This window comes from Toxorhynchites rutilus, chromosome 3 (genome assembly GCF_029784135.1).
Source record: "Toxorhynchites rutilus septentrionalis strain SRP chromosome 3, ASM2978413v1, whole genome shotgun sequence".
Taxonomy (NCBI): Eukaryota; Metazoa; Arthropoda; class Insecta; order Diptera; family Culicidae; genus Toxorhynchites; species Toxorhynchites rutilus.
The window spans coordinates 77,648,746-77,663,474 of NC_073746.1; the positions used below are offsets into that span (position 1 = coordinate 77,648,746).

General features: G+C 38.1%; 1 protein-coding gene across 6 annotated transcripts in view; it reads left to right on the forward strand.

Moving 5' to 3' along the window:
* The window catches only part of LOC129775022 (LIM domain transcription factor LMO4), a 967,612-nt gene that overhangs the window by 704,635 nt on the left and 248,248 nt on the right, over nt 1–14,729 (forward strand). For all 6 annotated transcript variants that reach the window (XM_055779176.1, XM_055779177.1, XM_055779181.1 and 3 more), the window contains one exon: nt 2,606–2,666. The gene's annotated coding sequence lies outside the window, so the exon portion shown is untranslated. The remainder of the gene's footprint in view (nt 1–2,605; nt 2,667–14,729) is intronic.

Consider the following 14,729-nt stretch of genomic DNA (forward strand, 5'->3'; position numbering starts at 1 on the left):
TTTGGAAATGTGTACGTTATATCGTGGTAAAATGTACGTTATATCGAGTGACGTTATATCGAGGGTACGTTATAACGAGGGTACGTTGTATCGAAGTTTCCCTGTATATGTATATTTTTTATGGAAAGCTGAGGATTTTTAACATGATATATCTCGATATCAGAGATGCACTTTTTTCGTTTTTGAGTTATTATTTTGCAAATTTAACTTGTTTTAAGTTTCGTTTAATATTCCTATTTGACTAGACTAGACCTATGCCAATATAATTCAATCTTAACGCAAATGTGATATTTTTTCAAAGGTGGTTAGCTTATTGATTTTAATTTAATATATACATCATCTTAATCGGTTCTGTGGTTCAAATGTTATGAATTTTTGAAAAAAAAACCATATTTGGATTAAAGGGGGAAACGGTTTTTCGGATCATATCTCAAAAATGAAAAAAATGCATCTCTGATATCGAGATATGTTATGTAAAAAATCTTCAACTTTTAAGAAAAAAAAATAAAAAAAAATGTAGCGCCTTCTAGTTCAAAGCCATGAAAACAATAAAAAAACTACTACAATCAATGATTACGAAAATTAAATCCATTGCTATTGCAAGTTCAAAAATTTTTAATGAATGGTTCAGTTCATTGGCTTCAATTTGATATGTTGATCATCTAAATCGGTTCAGTGCTTCAAAAGTTATGATCTTTTGAAAAAAAGTAATTTTTGGGGAAAAGTGGAACAAATGGATTTTTCGGACCATCCTAAAATGGAGATGGGCACCCTAACGAAAAAATGAAAAAATACGGGTCTAATATTTTGCGATAAAGAACAAAACTACCACTTTTCATGGAAATTTTCATGGATAATCCACATATGCAGAATATTCTGTATTCTGAATATTCTTTTTCGCCAAATTTCAGATGCAGAATCTGTATATACAGAATTAAAGATTTTCAGCAAAGATACAGAACTTTTTTTAGTAAAAATTAATTTTAAATGTTAAATTTATTACAGTGCATTTATGTATCTACCTTCTTACTGATCAATTTTTTTTTTCGTTGAGTATACTCATGATTTATAAAAATTAAGGAACATGTAAGTTCAACAAAACCATGTATAAACATTATACAATTTAGGGGATTATAAGAAAACCTTTTTATGATTTATTTTGTTGTATTCATGCGACTTTAACAAACCTAAATAAGAAAATAAATTCAAAATGAAAATAAACCTTTTTTTCATTTTTTCCGTTAGTTTTTTTATACAGATTCTTTCACTAACAGCTGTGAGGATATTTTATAATCGCGAGGGTTATTTTTTCCTCAGATCTTTCTTCAACTGAACTTCCACCGAATGTGTGCAGTGTTGCCACACGTACAGATTTATCTGAAAAGGTACAGATTTTTTCGTTATTTTTGGTACAGATTCTGTACGGTACAGAGTACAAATTTTCTTCAAAAAGTACAGATTGGTACAGATATTTTACGCGTGTGAAATTTCTTACATTCGAATAAAGCAACATCAAGGTACATGACGACTTTTACGCCGCAGTATCGCTTGGAGCGATTTATTACAGATATTAATTCATGATAGTACGCACTCTAGATTCAAAAAAACTATGGATAAGCATCATAGAACACACGAATGACTTGCAAATTTAAATGTAGTATTTGTAGTAAATAAATGAGTATTTTTTCATGCTAAATTTCTACAGCGAATATTTTCGATGGTACAGATTTTTGAACGGAAAAGTACTGATGAGAAAGATGAGATTAACCCTTCTGGTACAGATTAAAATGGGGTAACACTAAATGTGTGTGATGTAGTGGAAGGCATTTTCATCAATTGTCGCTGCTATTGCAAAGTATATTTTTTGACGCATTTCAATTATATCAGAACCTTTGATTATCAGAGATCAATAACAGAATTGAGGAAACAAACCGAATGTTCAATATTTTTGAGACAACTACTTTATTTGCTGACAACACTGCATCTGCCGCATGATGATTCACTCTCTCTCCATTTTCCGGAGAATCAGCACGTTTCTGGCTTGATCCCTTTCTCACTTTTTGCTCTTAATTAATTAATTGATCGAATCGATTCGACGACGACGACGATGATGATGATTAGTGATCGAAGTGTGTATGTGGGTGGATGAGCTCAGAAATCAACTCAATTTTTGGCAGCATGGATGGATTGGAAAAACTTTGTCCAGCCGAGGGCGGCTGAATGGTTGGGATAATGTAATTGCTTTTCACATCAGCGCAAGAAAAAAACAATTTGCGCTCAGAGCGTTTGGATACAATTAGGGTATAGATTGTAACAAATGAGGCAAAAGCCTTAAGTGCTACGCCTCTTAAAATATAATAAAAAAATGTAACAAATGAAAGTAGTGATAATATTTATCGCTGCCCTATGAAATTTAAGTTATTTTGTTTCATTTTTTATAAAGCTAAGAATTTTCGCGGGAAATTTTGCTAACCGACGTCGTGATCTAATTAACCTGAATCGCATCGTTATTTTTGTCCTCCATTTCCGCTTCTATCATGTTCATCAAATCAAATAACTTTGCCTTCTTCCTCTCTCTCATTTTTGCTTCTCTTTTAATTCACAGATTATGCGATATTATCGGAATAATTAAGGATATAATTAACTTAAAAGGATTATTCCAAAAGGTGAGTCTTTTTTCCTTTCTCGCACCGGCATTTCATTTCGCTCCCTGCAACTGACTGTGTGTAAGCCTTTATCACCTTTCGCCGCGTTTCCGTTTCCTGGGCTCGCTTCAATTTTCATGCTATTTTTTTTTCTTTGTTCTCCAGCAGTTTTTCCCCGTGGTCGGTTTCGAGTCCGGACTCCCCGCCGGCGGTTGATGCCCGATTAAGCACTTGGCACTTTAACCACCCACCGAATCGACTCCTACTCACTTTTTTAATTTGAATAAATTAATTAGGATTATACCTATTTTGGGGTTTAATTACTGCAAAATTTATCTAATTTTCCCTCCTCTTTTTGCCCTGTCACGGAGTCGCCTTTCGGTCGGTTGGAGCCTTTCCAAAACAGACGTAAAGACGATCCCTCGGATCCACGGTTCTTCCCGCTCCGCTTTTTTTTTATTACCACGTCTCGTCTGATGCTTCACTCGCTACGAATCGAAGAAGGAGGGCAGGAGCAGCGACGCACGACGAAGGTCTGGTATTTTGGCCTTGTGTGTGCAATATCTCTCGTGCCATCCTGTCCCCTCCCCATAGCGAAGGGGCGAGGAAAACCGAACCCGCAGCGTGGGCAGTGGCTGGAAGATTGGCGGAGAAAACTCACAGAAAGTTTTTCCTTGTGTTATCCGCCTGCAACAACGAGGTTGAGCTGATTACAATTTTAATTGGATTGCACCTTTTGTCCGCCGCTTACCTCGTCTCTTCCACTCGAGGAACCATCTTGCAGCAGGAGTCATAAAGGCGTTTAACTTCTTTTTTTTTCTTCTTCCATTTTTTCAAAAAGGGCCGGCTAACGTCGGGTGAGAAAGGATTTGTGCTTGTCAGTTTCGTAACCCCTTCTAAGCCGCTGCGAGAGGTTTCACGCAGAAGACTTTTTTTTTCTTCTTCTAATTTTCCAAATAATAAAAACTGAACTACCGAGAAGCCTAGTCTTAGTTCACAATGGTCTACCAATCATCATCAGCACTGTCATATTCTTTTGATGGGTCCCTGACAGGTCAAACAGGCCCCCTCTTCCGGTCCCGATCCCGATCCGTTTCCAATTCTCGTCCGTCTCGGAGTAGATTTTCATCTTCATTAATAAATCATAGGGTCGAGGTGGAAAACGCAAACTACAAATTACGGCTCATTAATTAGGCATGAAGCCACACTCCGTCGGTCAGCTATTGCGAAACGGTCCGCGCGTGTAGTTCTGAGACTCCGATTGTCGACCGGTATAGATGTGCCCGTATGCATGTATGGATATTGGATGAGGTGACGGCTCTTGTCGCCGGCGCGTGGTTTACTCTGTCTTGAGGAATCCACGTCCGCTGCTGTTGCTGGATTGGTCCCCTAATGAAGGTGCGGACTTTGAATCCTACGCCGAGCTTCCAAAAGGGGGCGCCGAGTTGAGAGGGCGGCTCTCTGCCGCAGGACGGTAAATTGGCGACGTCCCATAAATCATTCCACAATGCGGCGACAGCGCCAGGGAAAAGTATGGTCGTTATGAATGATGATTGTTTCAACAAACTGTTTAATTAATTTGCGTCATGCGACGGTCAACCGAATGGTGGCTCAGATTTGGCCGACGACGATGATGATGATGATGGTAATGAGAATTACGATGTGTTTAGGCTGAATTTTTTCACATTATTCTGGTGCGATGCAATGGGACTGTTTTAATACCTTGATAGCAATATTCGTGCGAGATTGAACTGTGCCTTCTCTAGAAACAGCAAACACTCTGTTCACTTTTTTTTTGCTTCTAAATCCCGTTGAAAACTTTGAACATGTATTCTGATAAATTTTGGGTAATTGGCGCACAACTGTGTAGAGTGTAACAATATTATTGATTTGATAGGGTCGTTTTGTTTAAAAACATACAAATTTTTGCAGTGCTCATGAATTGTATTTAAAAAATAAAATAGTACCTCCAAAAGTGTTTCATGCCAAAACGATAATAAAATTTGATGATGAATTCGAACGAATTAACAAACTTGAGTTCGATCATTCGAATCCTTATTCTGGATGGTAAATATTGAAAACTGAATATCTAACAAACAAAGGATTTCATTCTGAGAATTGATTCTTGAATTCGAAATAACAGAGATGAGCTTCTATGTTCCATCAGTTCAATGATATCTTCTGTTCACTACAGGTTGTTCGACATACATTCAACAGTAGGGTGATCATCAAAAACAGGGAAAATTGTCCTGAAAACGCTTTTATTTAACAAGTGAATGTTGTATGGTTGTATGTACCTTTCCAAGTATGACTTGATGATACCACCATACTTAAATGTACACTAAACCGTAAGCTTCTGTGGGTGGAATTGCGACTGGGGGAATCATTCGTGGGTTGACAAAAACTATTGACTACAATATTTTTAACCATAAATTCAGTTTGATAAAGCCTTCCACCTTTTCCAAAGTCTAATCTGCGTTCTCTCGACGAAATCGGAGGGCTCAATTTGGTTGTCAAACCTGGCAAGACAAATAACTGCCAATGACAGAGTTACAGAATCCAAGATGACCAAGATGAGGACTATTAAAATCATGTCATGTCTGAGATAACAACATACCCACTAACATCACATGAAAAAATAAAAAACTCAGACCCAACAAAAAAAAACGTAAATTAACACCGTATGAATTTGAAACACTCCGTACTCCAGTTGTGTTTTGACTATTCTATCAAAGGATTTGGAGTCGGATGAGATGAAAAAATAATGCAACCAAACGTGCCTGCTGACATTCGTGGTTATTTGTTGAATGTTGAGAGCACGAGTATTTTTGAACTCGTAGGCCGAAAAACAATATCAACGTGTGAAATTTGACATCAAAATCTAAAAAGTTCTACCCGATCCTCCCATCCATTGTATTTGCACTATATGTTCTAAAACGCAGGAATGTTCCCTAGGGTGCCAATGAATGTCGACCCTAAAATTTCAAAAAGTTACCCTATACAAAATGTTCGAAAAAAGACCCTCTGCCGAATTTTAGCTCAATAGGACTGAAGGGAGAGTGGCGCAAAGCGGTCAAAGTTTGAGTTTTCTTTTTAAATCGAAAAATCTCCCAAGGGAGGGAGTAAAGGAAATTGGGGTTTTCGAAAAAAAATGTTTGCTGCCAAATGTCTTAAAAATGCATCAAACGTCGAGATCTAGTGTCATCTCGAAAAAAAATATTTTGTCAAAAATCGGCATTCTGGGACTTAGTTTTTTTTTTGGAGTACGAAACGAAAAGTATGGTTTTTTGGTGTCAATAAAAATAGTTATCTCGATTTTTCATTCGTAACTTGCTACGAAATGTTGATTTGCACGATAATATACCCTATGCAAAATATTAGCTCATTCCGACTTCATTTACTGGTGTTACAAACGTTAAAATTTGAGTTTTTTGAAAACCGAAAAATCATAGGAAATCAGGGTTTAAAAAAAAATTGGTGCCAAATGCCTTAAAATTGCATGACACGTCGAGATTTACAGTTACAGTAAAACCTGTTTTTGTGCGGTTTTCTTTGTGCAATTTTTTTTGTACGTTTTTTCTGTGCGGTTTTTTGTTCTTGTGCAGTTTTCTGTTCTTGTGCGGTTTTTTGTGAGATTTTTTTTGTGCGGTATATGAAAAGAAGCATATTTGACGAAGTTATCGTCCATTTAGTTTTTTTTCGACGGTTTATATGCATTTCAGATCGAAAAAAGCATATTTGCGTCTCAATTATCCACTTCTGAAATCATTCTCCTCCTCCCATCAAATGCTCTATGTTTTTCTAAGTTTTTGCATGACATGATATCTAACAGCATCACGTTCCGGCATGCAACAAAAAGCACACAACAGCCACGCGCAACCGAAGAGGCAAACTGTCCCATCGCAAAGCAGGGAATCAAAAGGAAATTGAACGGTGAACGGCGTGGATTTGAGTTATTTTCTCTGGGGAAACTTTTTTTATGCGGTCCCTATCGACCGCACAAAAAAGATTTTTTCAAAATGTGTACCGAACACGATCTATTAAAGCTACTGGTTGAGTTTTGCACGATTTTTTATGCGGTCCCTATCCCCCACACATAAAAAGGTTTGCCTCTATATCAAAAAAAAATTTTTTGTCAACAATCGGTTTTTCAGGCGAAAAAACCACCAAGCGCCAAAAAAAATTTTTTTTGATATAAATTCAAATAGCAACCATTTTTGTATCGACACACATTGAAAGTAAATCTGTTCTTCCGTGAAGCACCACGTGTTTTAATTCATCCTTCCAAAGCAAATGCGTGTTATCCACTTGCGCTCTGTAAAAACTCTGTCCTCCCACAATAACAAGAGACGGATTTGTTTACCCATGTTTATGATAGGGACCGATCGAGGAAAAATAAACATATCTTTCTCGCACAATCCTTTTTGCGGATCGTGTGAATCATAGAATACATTTTATGATAGGCTCGGGTAGATCCCGAACAAATAAATACATCTCTCTTGACGATCCTTGTTTGTGGATCGTGTGAATCATAGGTCTAGTTTTACGAAAGGGTTTTGTTTATATTTTGGTGTTACGATAGCGGGGAGCTTATCGTAAATTCGTTCTGTTCATTATATTCGAAAGAGGTAATAGATGTAAGAAAAACTTGTATATAATTTCTAAGATAGAAAATAAAGGAGTGAGTATGTGGAGGCGATCTGGCGTAGTGGTAACATCCATGCCTCTCACGCTAAAGGTCACGAGTTCAATTCTCACTCCCGACATTCTTCCAAAAATGGAAGTAAAAGTGACGAACCAGCCTAATGAGTTGAAAATCACTATAATACAGATAAAAAAAAAAAAAAAAAAAGGAGTGAGTATCTAGACACAGTGAAGAGCGGTCGTGTTTTCCGTTAATTGAAAGAAAAAGCCTAAGACCGCTCGGGCGTTTGCAAAACCTCGATTTTCGGTGATTTTTCGGTTTTCAAAAAAACTCAAATTTTAACGTTTATGACACCAGTAACTGAAGTCCGAATGAGATAATATTTTGCATAGGGTATATTATCGTGCAAATCAACATTTCGTAGCATGTTCCGAATGAAAAATCGAAATAACTATTGGATTTATTGGCATCCAAAACCATACTTTTCGTTTCGTACTCCGAAAAAAAAATAAGTCCCAGAATGCCGATTTTTGACAAAAACAAATTTTTTTCGAGATGACACTAGATCTCGACGTTTTATGCAATTTTAAGACATTTGGCACCAAAAAAAATATTCGAAAACCCCGATTTCCTTTACTTTCCTTGGGTGATTTCTCGACTTTCAAAAACCTCAAACTTTGACCGCTTTGCGCCACTTTCCCGTAAGTCCGATTAAGCTGAAATTCGGCATAGGGTATTTTTTCGAGGAGGTGAACATTTTTTATGAGGTAACTTTTTGAAATTAGAGATTGCCATTTTCATTGGCACCCTAATGCTCCCCCAATTGTTGCAGTGTTGCGCTCTCAATCACCCGTTTTGAGTTAATTTTTTGTCTTATTGCTAAGTTGGCACATTTATAACTGACGTTTCCACCAATTGTAGTTATAGTTTTTACGTTGATAAATATCAAATATCAGATTGTGCTCCCTTGGCCGAGTGGTTAGCGTCATAACTAACATGCCGGGTGTTCATTTGGTTCATTTGGCATAGAAATCTCAACTAAATACTAATAAAAATGACGCAAGTAATACTACGTTGAGACGGCGAAGTTCCTCTAGGAACGTTAGTGCCATTGAAGAAGAAGAAGGTGCTCAAACACGACATTTTGATGTAGGACTACGTCTTTATTTCTGTACCTCGGTAAGTTCAAAGTTTTGAAAACAGAAGCGTTACACATAAGGTAGGACTAGAATGCCGCGCTATGCGTCGCGTTGCGACAATTGTGCCTTGACACTTCATTTGAAATATGTGTGTTTCCATTTAGTCGAACACAATAATGCGTTGCGTCATTAGCATCGTTGTACTAAACGCTAACATTTGTTCTAAACTGCTTGCGCCGAATTCACGATGACAGTGGCATGGTGTCGACGTCTGGTGGCAACTTCAAATTAGGGCCATAATTTGGGTTCCAAACTCGTTAGTGTAATCTCTATCAGATTAGAAGACACAATGCCGGTTTTGAAATTCTAAAATTCGAATGAAAATTTTCACATCATGTTATTTGATTACTCGAAACACGTGTTTCTGACTTTCATTCAACCATATGGCTAAACAATTCCAACATTGCTGCTGATTTTTTTCATAATAATATAGAGTCGTCTTCATAAACAATTTTCGTATGAGACTTTTTCACCACCTGCAAACAAAAATGTTTTTCATTTAAATAGAATACTAGTTTGATATGGAAAAGCTAATTTCCATTCATAATTTTAATTTTGGAAAACGTGTTCATTACGACTGAAAATCAGCTATTCTTTCACGCTCCCCCAAACTATTAAACGAAGCTCAATGCCGCCAGCGCAGATATGTCAATGTGTTGTTTTTAAAAACATTCAACTGATCCCTGGACTCAACAAGAACAAGATTTTCCTACGCATTTCATTTTGTTTTTGTTTACATGAAAAGTGGCGACGCGGATGCTAGATTGTGACTGCAAATCAACAGACTGCGTCGCGCGAATGTTTTAGTACAAAACGCAAGCAATGACAGCTGATGAGAAGCAACGCACAACGCGGCATTCTGTTTCCACCTATAGAATGCAAGGTTTTGCACGTTGACACCTATTAGTGGGACCAGAATGCCACGCTATGCGTCGCGTTGCGACAATTGTGCTTTGACACTTGATTTTAAATATGTGTGTTTCCATTTAGTCGAACACAATAAGGCGTTGCGTCATTAGTATCGTTGTACTAAACGCTAACATTTGTTCTAAACTGCTTGCGCCGAATTCGCGATTACAATGGCATGGTGTCGACGTCTGGTGGCAACTTCAAATTAAGGCCATAATTTGGGTCCCAAACTCGTTAGTGTAATCTCTATCAGATTAGAAGACACGAAGCCGGTTTCCAACTTCTAAAATTTGAATGAAAATTTTCACATGATGTTATTTGATTACTTGAAGCACGTGTTTCTGACTTTCATTCAACCATATGGCTGAACAATTCCAACATTGTTGCTGATTGTTTTCATCATAATATAGAGTTGTCTACATAAACAATTTTCGTATGAGACTTTTTCACCACCTGCAAACAAAAATGTTTTTCATTTAAATAGAATACTAGTTAATATGGAAAAGCTAATTTACATTAATAATTTAAATTTTGAAAACGTGTTCATTCCGACTGAAAGTCAGCTATTCTTTCACGCTCCCCTAAACTAGTATCCGAAGCTCAATGCCGCCACCGCGGATATGTCAATGTGTTGTTTTTAAATACATTCAATTGATCCGTGGACACAACAAGAACAAGATTTTCATACGAATTTTATTTTGTTTTTGTTTACATGAAAAGTGGTGACGCGAATGCTAGATTGTGACTGCAAATCAACAGACTGCGTCGGGCGAATGTTTTAGTAAAAAACGCAAACAATGACAGCTGATGAGAAGCAACGCACAACGCGGCATTCTGTTTCCGCCTTAAGAGTTACGTGATTGTTAATCATTGCCCCGAAATCTTGTTTTAATAGTTTTGAAATCAGGCTATTGAAATCACACAAATCTGTATACAAACTGGCGCTTGCTTGGAAATCCATTTAGTTGTCATTGCTAATTGACAGGAGAATGGTCTCGCTAACTCGCCGAAACACTATGCCCTTCTCTCCCAATCCTATTTCTTTTCTGCCGCCAGTCTGAACAGACGCTTTAGCGAAAAAAGAAGTATCGATGATAATTCGATACAGATTGTGTACAAAAATGTGCCATCGGCTATGGATTCGATAGCGGAGAATACGAAATGTGTGATATGGTGTAGAGAATATTTCACCACATCAAAGATCAAAACAGATATGTTCACGAATGCCTTTTAACGAATGTTAATAATTCTTTCCAGTTAAATTAAGTGGTATGATATTTGCTTAATTGTTAGTTATAGATCCGAAAACTAATTTCAATAGCTAAAAAAACAGCTTTCAAAACAGGCAATTTAAACCACAAAAATCTGTATATAAACTGGTGCCTTCTCGAGAATCTACTCTCAGGGACGAATGACCTTCGAGCTAATGTCCCTTAAAAAATAAGAACAGAACAGAACGGAAATCCAGTTATGATTCTGTAGTGGTTCTCACTGACAGCCAAATCGCTGTGCTCTCCCTGACCAATCCCGTTTCTATTTTGCTACCAGTCTGAACGGAGCCTCGACGACGTATCGATAATAATTTTGTACAAAGAGACTGCAAATTGTGTAATTGATATCGATAATGAGGACAATACGGAATGTTTCATCACGGGTTGGGACAGTGATTTTTTTTCTAATGTCAAAAATATTGCAAGCAACAACGTCGTAATCCGAATTTATCATTCCGAATGCCGGAAGCTATTATAGACATGTAAAATGAGAAAAATTACAAAACCTTCTAGGTGGTTTTGGTTTGGCTTTTTTGCTAGATCATTTTTAAGGCATATTTGAAGACCTCCGAAACTTCTCGAGCACATAAGCTTGAATTTTCAGATAGTGTCCATCTTTCCCACCCCCGGGCGACCGTCTTTCCCGACTCAATCTTATTTTTTCAAAGATGCCGGACAAATTATTTTTTAAAAATTTCTGCCTCAAAGACAAATTGTATTATGAAAAGATACCTAGACTATCAATTTGTGATGAGATAGCTATATATTTTTTGTGAAATTCACGAAAAAAACTCAACCTTTACTTAGGGTGTCCGTCTTTACCACCCTTCCCCTGCATCTGAGAGAGCACAATTTGTTTATGCCATTCGACCAACCAGAACGCGGGATTTTTATTTAGATAATGCTTGACGTTTTCCAGCTATTCAATAGTAGGTTTCAAAGAATTTAAAATTTTCTTCATTGAAATATCTATGCGATCTATCGAGAAAAAGCGGGCATTAAGGGGGTGGTACTCTATGGAAACTTGAAAAAATTTAAAAAGATATTTCTATCTTTAAATGTTCTCTAGGTCATCTTTACTGTAATTTTTATCCCAGGTTTGTTCGATTCTCCGTTCCGAAGTTACAAGCCAATTAGTGGACCTAAGTCTTTGCGTAAGGAGCGCGGATCCAAAATGTAAAAGGCGTTTTTCTCGAATGTTTTTGTCTCGGTTTTCGAGACAAGAACGCAATTTTTTTACAAAAAAATGTCGACATTTCGTCAAAAATAAATATTTTGAAAAAATCCTACGTACGATGACAGGAAATATATCCAATATATCCAAGACGTAAAAAAACATTTTTTAAAATCGGTCCACTAGAAAAACTTGTAGAACTCCCACCAGTTTACGAGAATTTGGCTGCAAGGGGTTCGGCGGTTACGGCAGTTCAGACGACAGTTCAATTGACACCATTTTTTTCTGTTTGTTAAGTAATATATACCTAATAAAACTGTGATATCAGATTAATCATAATAATTTATTTTATCGTTGAGAAAAATCGCGAAAATCACATACTTTTTATGATGTTCATAATGTACTACCCCCTTAAATCGCAATAAGGAGGTCTTCGTAGCCACATTGGTTCCCCGTTCGCTTATTAAGCGATCGACCGTAAGTTCAAAACTCAGGGCCCTCAATTGTCCATCTTTGTATTGTTATAGAATAACTTCGGCCACGCAGCAATCATAAGCGATGGAGATCGATCCACGGTCGATTAGAAATCGGTTCATCCATACTGCTACTCTGCAAGGAACATCGGGCTGTTGTGCTATAAGTAACCCAGCAATGATCATATTAACTGTCTCCGCTGTCCGGTGGTCTAACTAATCAATGGAAGGGAAGAAGGAATACTCTTACGCCTAAAAATGGCTACTGTGTAATGTACAATTTATAAATACGATAAAACATTATTAAACACAAATAAAATCCGGCTCTGTAGCAGCTACAAATGCTAATGAGCTTGATAAGTTTAAGATTAGATTTGATTCGCATTTTTAAATAATTTAATCTGTGTAGAATCCAGCTCTTAAATCGACTGCTGAACGCAGCGTATCTTGAAAACGCACCACTAGTGTTGCGCAATTGGTCAGTTTTTAGGCAGTTCCTTTTCCTCAATCACTTTTTACTTTTGCTTCAATCGTTAGAGTCACTATTAGCCGGTCACCAGTAGCCATAGTTGGAAGGTTTCTTATACATGTGTTATATCGCAATAAAGATTGGATTGGACTACGAGAAATAGTAGCTTACTAAAAGTATACGCGTCGTTGTTTGGTGAATATTTAACCCCGAAAGTTTAAGCTCGTGATTCGACTCCCTGATAAAACATTTGGTGCCGTGACCAGGATCACGGGTGTGTTCCTTGGACCAACTGCGACGTTAACCCTACTTTACCCTTCGGATTGGAGTTCCAGATAGCTTTACATGCTTAAAAAGTACAAGGCTTATTGAAGACAGGCTGCATGTGAGTATCTGTCCAACCTATAATACTTGTATGAGAGGTATTTCCTGGGTCTTCTTTAACCAATTCAGATTTCCCACGTGTTCCTGGTGTGGATCTTGTATCCGCGTTCCCGTATTGATACTGTTGCTGCGAATGCTGGTGCATGCTCCAACCGTGGCCGTTGCTGTTTCTAAGACAACGAGACTACATCAACTACTGGTTGATCATCCAATAAATTTATCGCATACTATTTATAACCTATCCAATGGTTATCCAACCCGGTGGTATCCCGACGTTCTAACGTTCCTGATTATAATTTATTACAAGGCCTATCCCTGGACGGGCACAGGTGAGTGTCAGTCCAAACAATTATCGTCAAGCAAAATGTGCTTCCTGGGTCTTACGTTTATTCCAGTTATTCGTTGCTGAATTATCATCACCATGCAGGAGAAGAAAATGAAGTCGAAGGAGCTGAAACGAAAAAATGTCCTGGATTCAATCCAACGTATCGAAGATTTCTTGACGAACTTCAATGCTGAGCGGGATGCAAATGAAGTAACAATACGTCTAGCTCGACTAGATACCCTCATGGAAACGTTCGAATCGATTCAAGGAGAATACGAAGCATTTGACGATAGTGCTGAATTTGTGGCGGTTAATGCGAAAGTCAGAGCAAAGGTTGAAGAGCAGTACTTTCGGGTAAAAGGTGGCCTCGTCAGTAAGCGTCCTCTTCTTCCTCTAACTCCAGTGGATTCTACGATCCATCATGGTGTCCCTGCCATTTCTCATGTTACCAGTGTGAAACTCCCCACCATCGAATTACCCCGGTTTGATGGTGACCTGAATGAATGGTTGACATTCCACGATTCCTTTTCCTCGTTGATTCACGCGTCCCCAGAAATCCCCTGCATACAAAAATTCCAGTACCTACGGTCCGCCTTGCGAGGTGACGCCCTCAAATTGATTGAGTCTTTAACAATTACGGCGAATAATTATGCAGTGGCTTGGGAAGCCCTTCTAAATCGATATTCAAATACCTACTTACTAAAAAAGAAGCATCTACAGTCTCTGATGGTCCACTCGAAGGTGTCGGGAAAATCTGCTGTAGGGTTACGTGCTGTTTTGGAAGACTTCCAGCGACATGTGAAAATATTGAATCAGCTTGGAGAACCTACAGCGCATTGGGGCAGCCTCCTTGTTCAACTACTGTGTTCTCGAGTCGACGATCACACTCTCAAGGAATGGGAAGAATTTGTCTCTGCAAACGAGGAGGCGTCGTACGAAAACCTCATCGATTTCCTGACCCGGAAGGTTCGAACTCTGGAGTCACTTCATATTTCGGCTGAGCAGTTCAACTCTTCGTCCCAAGGAAAGCACTACCCCTCCGTCAGGCAACCTAAAACCCAAACCCCATCGTCTTCGAAGATAAACTCCTATGCAGTAGTGGAAAGCTACCAACCTAAATGTCTAGCGTCCGTTAGTTAAATGTCCGGCATTTGAAAAGATGCTGCTGAAAGAACGATTGCACTTGGTCAACACGAAACGGATCTGCAGTAATTGCTTCAGAAGCAATCATTTCG